The sequence below is a fragment of the Eschrichtius robustus genome, chromosome 3 (genome assembly GCF_028021215.1).
Source record: "Eschrichtius robustus isolate mEscRob2 chromosome 3, mEscRob2.pri, whole genome shotgun sequence".
Lineage (NCBI taxonomy): Eukaryota > Metazoa > Chordata > Mammalia > Artiodactyla > Eschrichtiidae > Eschrichtius > Eschrichtius robustus.
Window position 1 is genome coordinate 165892266 of NC_090826.1, and position 6565 is coordinate 165898830.

The 6565-nt window shown below is 38.8% G+C and overlaps 1 non-coding gene across 1 annotated transcript; it reads right to left on the reverse strand.

Moving 5' to 3' along the window:
• Positions 1–4991: 4991 nt before the first annotated feature.
• TRNAE-UUC (transfer RNA glutamic acid (anticodon UUC)) lies at positions 4992–5064 on the reverse strand. Its single transcript has one exon. It is a non-coding gene; the product is annotated as a tRNA-Glu (tRNA).
• Between the last annotated feature and the right edge of the window lie 1501 nt (positions 5065–6565).

Here is a 6565-nt window from a genome sequence, read left to right on the forward strand (position 1 = left end):
TCCATCTTCCCAAAACTTTTTATCTTTTTGAGCAAAGAACTGTTCCAGGTGCCTTTTACAGTCTTCCAGGGAATTGAAATTTTTTCCGTTAAGAGAATTCTGTAAAGACTGAAATAAATGGAAATCCGAAGGTGCAATGTCTGGTGAATACAGTGGATGAGTCAGAACTTCCCAGCCAAGCTGTAACAGTTTTTTCGTGGCCAGCAAAAAAACATGCGGTCTTGCGTTATTCTGATGGAAGATTATGTTTTCTGTTGACTAATTCTGGACGCTTTTTGTCGAGTGCTGCTTTCAGTTGGTCTAATTGGGAGCAGTACTTGTTGGAATTAATCGATTGGTTTTCCAGAAGGAGCTCATAATAGAGGACTCCCTTCCAATCCCACCATATATACAACATCACCTTCTTTAGATGAAGACCGGCCTTTGGTGTGATTGGTGGTGGTTCATTTCACTTGCCCCACGATCTCTTCCGTTCCGCATTATTGTACAGTATCCACTTTTCATCCTCCATCACAATTTGTTTTAAAAACGGACCGTTTTCATTATGTTTCAGTAGAGAATCGCATGCGGAAGTATGGTCAAGAAGGTTTTTTTTCCTCTTAACTTATGTGGAACCCAAACATCAAAGCAATAAACATAGCCAAGTGCGTGCAAATGATTTCCAACGGTTGATTTGGATATTTTGCATCTGTCGGCTATCTCCCATGTGGTGTAACATTGATTGTTCTCCATTTGATCGCTATCAACTTCAACTGGTCTACCTGACCCTGGAGCATCGTCCAGCCAGAAATCTCTAGCACGAAACTTCACAAACCGCTTTGGACACGTTCGATCAGTCACAGCACCTTCTCTGTACACTGCACAAATCTTTTTTTGCGTTTTGGTTGCATTTTTACCGTTCTTGAAATAATAAAGCATCATAAGCCAAAAATGTTGCTTCTTTTCCTTCCATCTTCAATATTAAAATGGCTACACAAAAATTCACCAGTTTTGACAAGTTTTTTTTTAAATGCATGCTGATAGGACAGCTTTCATAATACAATCTAGCAAAATTGTTTTGAATGAAGTTGAAGACAATTAACTACTATTAGAGCCATCTTATGGAAAAAAAACAAACGAACTTTTTGGCCAACACAATATGATGCAAACACACAAGCATTTTCCAGATTCATGCAGATAATAACAGAATATCATTATGCATTCATAACACAGACATTGACAGGCTGCACACGGAACCCAGATATGTAAAACGAAAGGCAAAGAAAAGGGATCTGGCAAGAAGTGCATTGAAGATAAGACACAACAGAAACGAGTCCCTGAGTTTCCCTGCTCAGCACTCAACAGCCATCTTGAGGCAGGAAGAAGATGCTCAAGATTCACCAAATGTCTTCCTGTTTCTTCCCCCATGATCATCTCTCTTCTAGATGGTGGTTTCTCTGTGATTTCTCTGTGAGGATGCCACGTCATGGTGAATAGGCAGGGAACCAGCTAGCCATTCTGCTTCCTCAGTGTCTCCCACCTATTCTCTTCTTTTCGCTGTCACTGCCTGCAGGCCTTCATTCCCTTTGACCTTGGCAACAGCCTAATGTAGGACCTACTGGTAGGTCTTGATGCTGTGGAATCAGCTATCAGTAGGGAGAGCTACTCACTAAAGTGTGGCTCTTGTGATTGCTTACGCCTCTGATCTCTCCCCAGATTTATTTTTCTGAAATATAGATCTGATCATGTCTCTTCTGTTCGAAACCTGCTGTGGTCTCTCCCTCCTTCCTTGCAGATTGAGGTCTGGATTTCTCAGCCTGGAGTTAAAAGCCCTATCCACCCCTCCAGCCATTCTCTTCTGTGGTTTCCACGCTCTTCCCCCACCTTGCATGCTTTTGCAGTAACTCAGACTTCTTGCACTCCTGAACCCTGTGCTCTCTTCTTCTGTGCCTTTCTATCGTGTGCATGTGTGTATGTGTGTGTGTGTGTTTACCTAACCAGCCTATACAAAGCATAGCCATTCAAAACCCAAATTCTTTGCCTTTCTCTCTCTCTTCCCTATATGCCTATAGGATGTAGTTCGTATCTGTCTGTTAGAATGCCTATTATAGCATCTTTTGGTCTGAGCTGTTTTAAGAACGATTTTTCATTTATTATGGTTTTAGAGCGTCAGGAGAGTAGGCCCTTAACTTTTTTATTTTGGTATCTCTCTGTCCAGTCCCCTCTCTCTCCCTTCTCTTCTCCTGCACTTAAGAGGTAAGCAATAAGCGGTTGTTAAATTGAATTGAACAATTCACTCACACTGCAGGTCTCTAAATCTCCAATATGAACTATGAAGGTAACGGAGGCTCATCTTGACATAGTAAATTCCTTTGTGTTTATTGACTCTGCATGTGGGCATGAAGAGGACAAGGAATGTCATTGTGTTCACTTATTACCTTATCCCACAAGAGGCAGAAAGAAGACTTAGCTCGCCAGCATAGGTCCTAACAATTTAGAAAAAATATACATGGTAAAGCGGATTTTGATAGTGTGTGGAGGGAAAAAATGTGTTTGTTTTTACGAATTAAAATGAACTGAGCTCTAAAATACCCTGAGGAATTGCCTTTGTGGTCAGCGTCTCTGGTTTTTTTTATTTAGAATCCCCATAGGTTAATATCCAAGAACTCATACAACTCAATAGCAAAAAAAAAAAAAAAAAAAAATCCCAAATAATCTAATTCAGAAATGGGCAAAGGATCTGAACAGACATTTTTCCAAAGAAGATATATGAATGGCCAACAGGTACATGAGAAGGGCTCAACATCACTAATCATAAGGGAAATGCAAATCAAAACCACAATGAGATATCACCTCACACCTATTAGAAAGGCTATAATCAAAAAGACAAGGGAAAACAAATGCGGATGAGGATGTGGGGAAAAGGGAAATTTTGTGCACTGTTGGTGGGATTGTAAATTGGTACAGCCATCATGGAAAACAGTACGGAGGTTCCTCAAAAAATTAAAAATAGAAGTACCACATGATCCAGCAATCCCACTCCTGGGAATATATCTGAAGGAAACAGAAACACTATGTCGAAGAGATAACTGCATCCCCATGTTCATAGCAGCATTATTTACAATAGCCAAGACATGTGAACAACCTAAATGTCCATCAGCAGATAAATGGATAAAGAAGTTGTAGAATACATACAATGGAATATCATTCAGCCATGAAAGAGAAGGAAATCCTGCCATTTACAACAACATGGATGGATCTTGAGGGAATTATGCTAAGTGAAATAAGTCAGACAGAGAAAGACAAATACTGTATGATCTCACTTATATGTGGAATCTAAAAAACAAAACAAAAAAGTACTCACAGAAAAAGAGATCAGATTTGTGGTCAGCAGAGGTCAGGGAGTGGGGTGGAAGAATTAGATGAAGGTGGTCAAATGTTCAAATTTCTACTTACAAGGTAAATGAGCACTAGGGGTGTAATGTACAACATGATAGCTGTAGTTAACACTGCTGTGTGGTATATTTCAAAGTTGTTAAGAGAGTAGATCCTAACTAAGAGTTCTCATCACAAGGGAAAAAACTTTTTTTTGGTACCTCTATGAGTTGATGCATGTTAACTAAACTTATTGTGGTAATTGTTTCACAACATATGTGAGACAAATCGTCCTGTACACCTTAAACTTATACAGTGCTGTAGGTCAACTATATCTTAATAAAACTGGGGGGGAAAAAAAGAAACCCCACAGTTAACCATACTTCAGCCTCAGCCTTTTTAAAATACTAATCCTAGGGCAAGCTAATAGGTGTATCTAGAAAAGAAGTTCCATAGTCAAATAAGTTTGTGAAATATTGGATTAAACAAAGATAACAGAATTTCTCAGGGCTTTTATCATGTTAATGAACTTTGTGAATCTCTAGGAGCCAGCATACGGTATGTGAGTGTTCCCAAATTTATTTGAAAATGGAATTCTTTTATAATAGTGCATTGTAAGAACCTAGCGTTTCATGGAACACACTTTGGGAAACACTGCTCTAATTTAACACTAATACCTGAAGACCGTATATGAGTTTTTTGCATCTCCTAATAGCAGCACATAATATGCATTACTCCTCTCCTTCTTCCAAGGTCCAGAGGATTTCACCAGTGATTACAGGAGAAATATGCATTTTATATCCTTTATGAATCCTTTAGCCCAGATACATGGGTTGTAGATTTTTAGTAAATATTCAAAGGAAAGCCCTCTACTATTTTTATGGAAAATGAGAGAATTTTTGTATCATTTCCAACCTTATCTTCTTACCCAGAGTGGCACAGATTGTCTTTCAAGGCACTGGGTAATTAAAAGAGAAGTTATGTGTTGAAATCACTGTCATATTATAGTAACAAGGAGAAAGTTGTTTATTTGTATACAAAGCAGTCTGTCTTACCCTCTATTTGAAATATGTTAGAAGACAAAAGTTATTTGTGGGGAGAGCCTAAACAGCTAAGACTTTCACTATCTGGAGCTTTCAGGAAACATGCTGTTCTGGATAGCTGAGTTTTCTTTATTGCTAGAGTTTAACCTATATTCTCATGAGTTTTCAAAATTCTACCTTTTGGGTAGATCTTTTCTAAAATGTGTATCATGCCACCTTGTCATCTTAACTAGGGTACACTCCACATAACTGAGTCTTTCCTTCAAGGCTTCCACTCTGCTGTGATATAGGAAGATCTCTAGGGTCTACAGTGGTGTGTCACGCTGTTTGACCCATCACAAAATCTCCAAATCTTCCCTGGCATTAGTTTTGTCTTTTATATCACTCTAGCCAGCAACTATTACTTCTCATTCTTGTTCCCACACCAGACTCTTGCAGCCCCCATTTCGCTCTTCATTCTTGCCTCCCCATTTCATAGAATTTACTTCATATTAATTTACTAATTTTCCGTAGCAGACCACCACCCTCCTTAGAATTCTTTTTATTTTTATTTTTTTAATTTTTGGTGACGCCACGTGGCTCGCTGGATCGTAATTCCCCGACCAGGGATTGAACCCAGGCCCACGGCAGTGAAAGTGCCGAGTCCTAACCACTGGACCACCAGGGAATTCCCTTAGAATCCTTTTTAAAACAAAAAGAGTCTAGGGTTCTGTTGTTATAAATTATGCTGAAAATCTCTTCATGTTTATTGACTATTTGGCTTTCTTTTTCTATATCATTTGCTCATTCTTCTATTGGGTTGTCTGTCTTTTTCTTTTTGATTAGGAAGGGTTTCTATATATTCCAGATACTAATCCTTTTTGGTTATGTGCATTGCAAGTATCTTCTCCTAGCATTGTCATTTTGCTGGTGACATCTTTTGTCCTTTAGAAGCATTTCCATTTTCATGTAATTAAATGTATTATTCTCTGCCTCTATGGTCCCACTAGAATCTAAGTTCTCTGGGATGAAGAATTGTCTATCTTACCCTCTTCTTGTTCTCAGTGCCTAGATTAGTGCCTGGCATCTAGTAGATTCTCAGTAAATATCTGTTAAATGAATGAATAAATTAATTAATGGATAAAAAAAGGAGTCTAGGGTTTTATGAGATAAATTCACAGACGTTAGCTGTGTAGAGACTTTTGGGCTTATTTTATTTTTTACTTTTAAAAAATGTGTTCTTAGGTAGGTGAGTTAGGCAGACAGCTGAGTTATTAAAATAAATTTAGTTAATTTATTTAACCTAGAATCGTAATTCAGTTGCCCAATGACCCCTGACATTTTAATTAATAAGGTACAACACCTTTCATTCAAAAAATCTCAAAGGATTTCACCACATGAACTTTGACCAAACCCTGCGGTACAAAGATAAATTCGAACAACAGTTGTAGTGTAGTTCTTCAGCCATTCAGAAGCAGATACACAGAGCAGTCAGATGAGTTTCCTGAGTTCACCCAGTGAAACCTCTGGGGAGTAAGAAACATCTGATTTTTTCTCAGTCTCTCTATTCACCACATAACATTTCCTCTTCAGGTGCAAAGTAAAATTAAATAGTGAAGGTTATTTCTTTACTAAAGATAACTCCAGTTAGTGGACATGATGGTTAATTTAATTTTTACTATTTATTTTTTTAACATCTTTTCTTTTAAATTTTTATTTATTTTATTTTTTGCTGTGTTGGGTTTTTGTTGCTGCGTGTGGGCTTTTCTCTGGTTGCGGTGAGCAGGGGCTACTCTTCATTGTGGTGTGCGGCCTTCTCATTGCGGTGGCTTCTCTTGTTGCAGAGCATGGGCTCTTAGGCGCGCGGGCTTCAGTAGTTGTGGCGCACGGGCTTAGTTGCTCCTCAGAATGTGGGATCCTCCCGGACCAGGGCTCGAACCCGTGTCCCGTGCATTGGCAGGCGGATTCTTAACCACTGTGCCACCAGGGAAGCCCTATTTTTTTAACATCTTTATTGGAGTATAATCGCTTTACAATGGCGTGTTAGTTTCTGCTGTATAACAAAATGAATCAGCTATACATAAACATATATCCCCTTATCTCCTCCCTCTTGTGTCTCCCTCTCAGATGGTTAATTTTAGATGTCAACTTGACTGGGTCACGCGGTGCCCAAATTATTTGGTCTAACG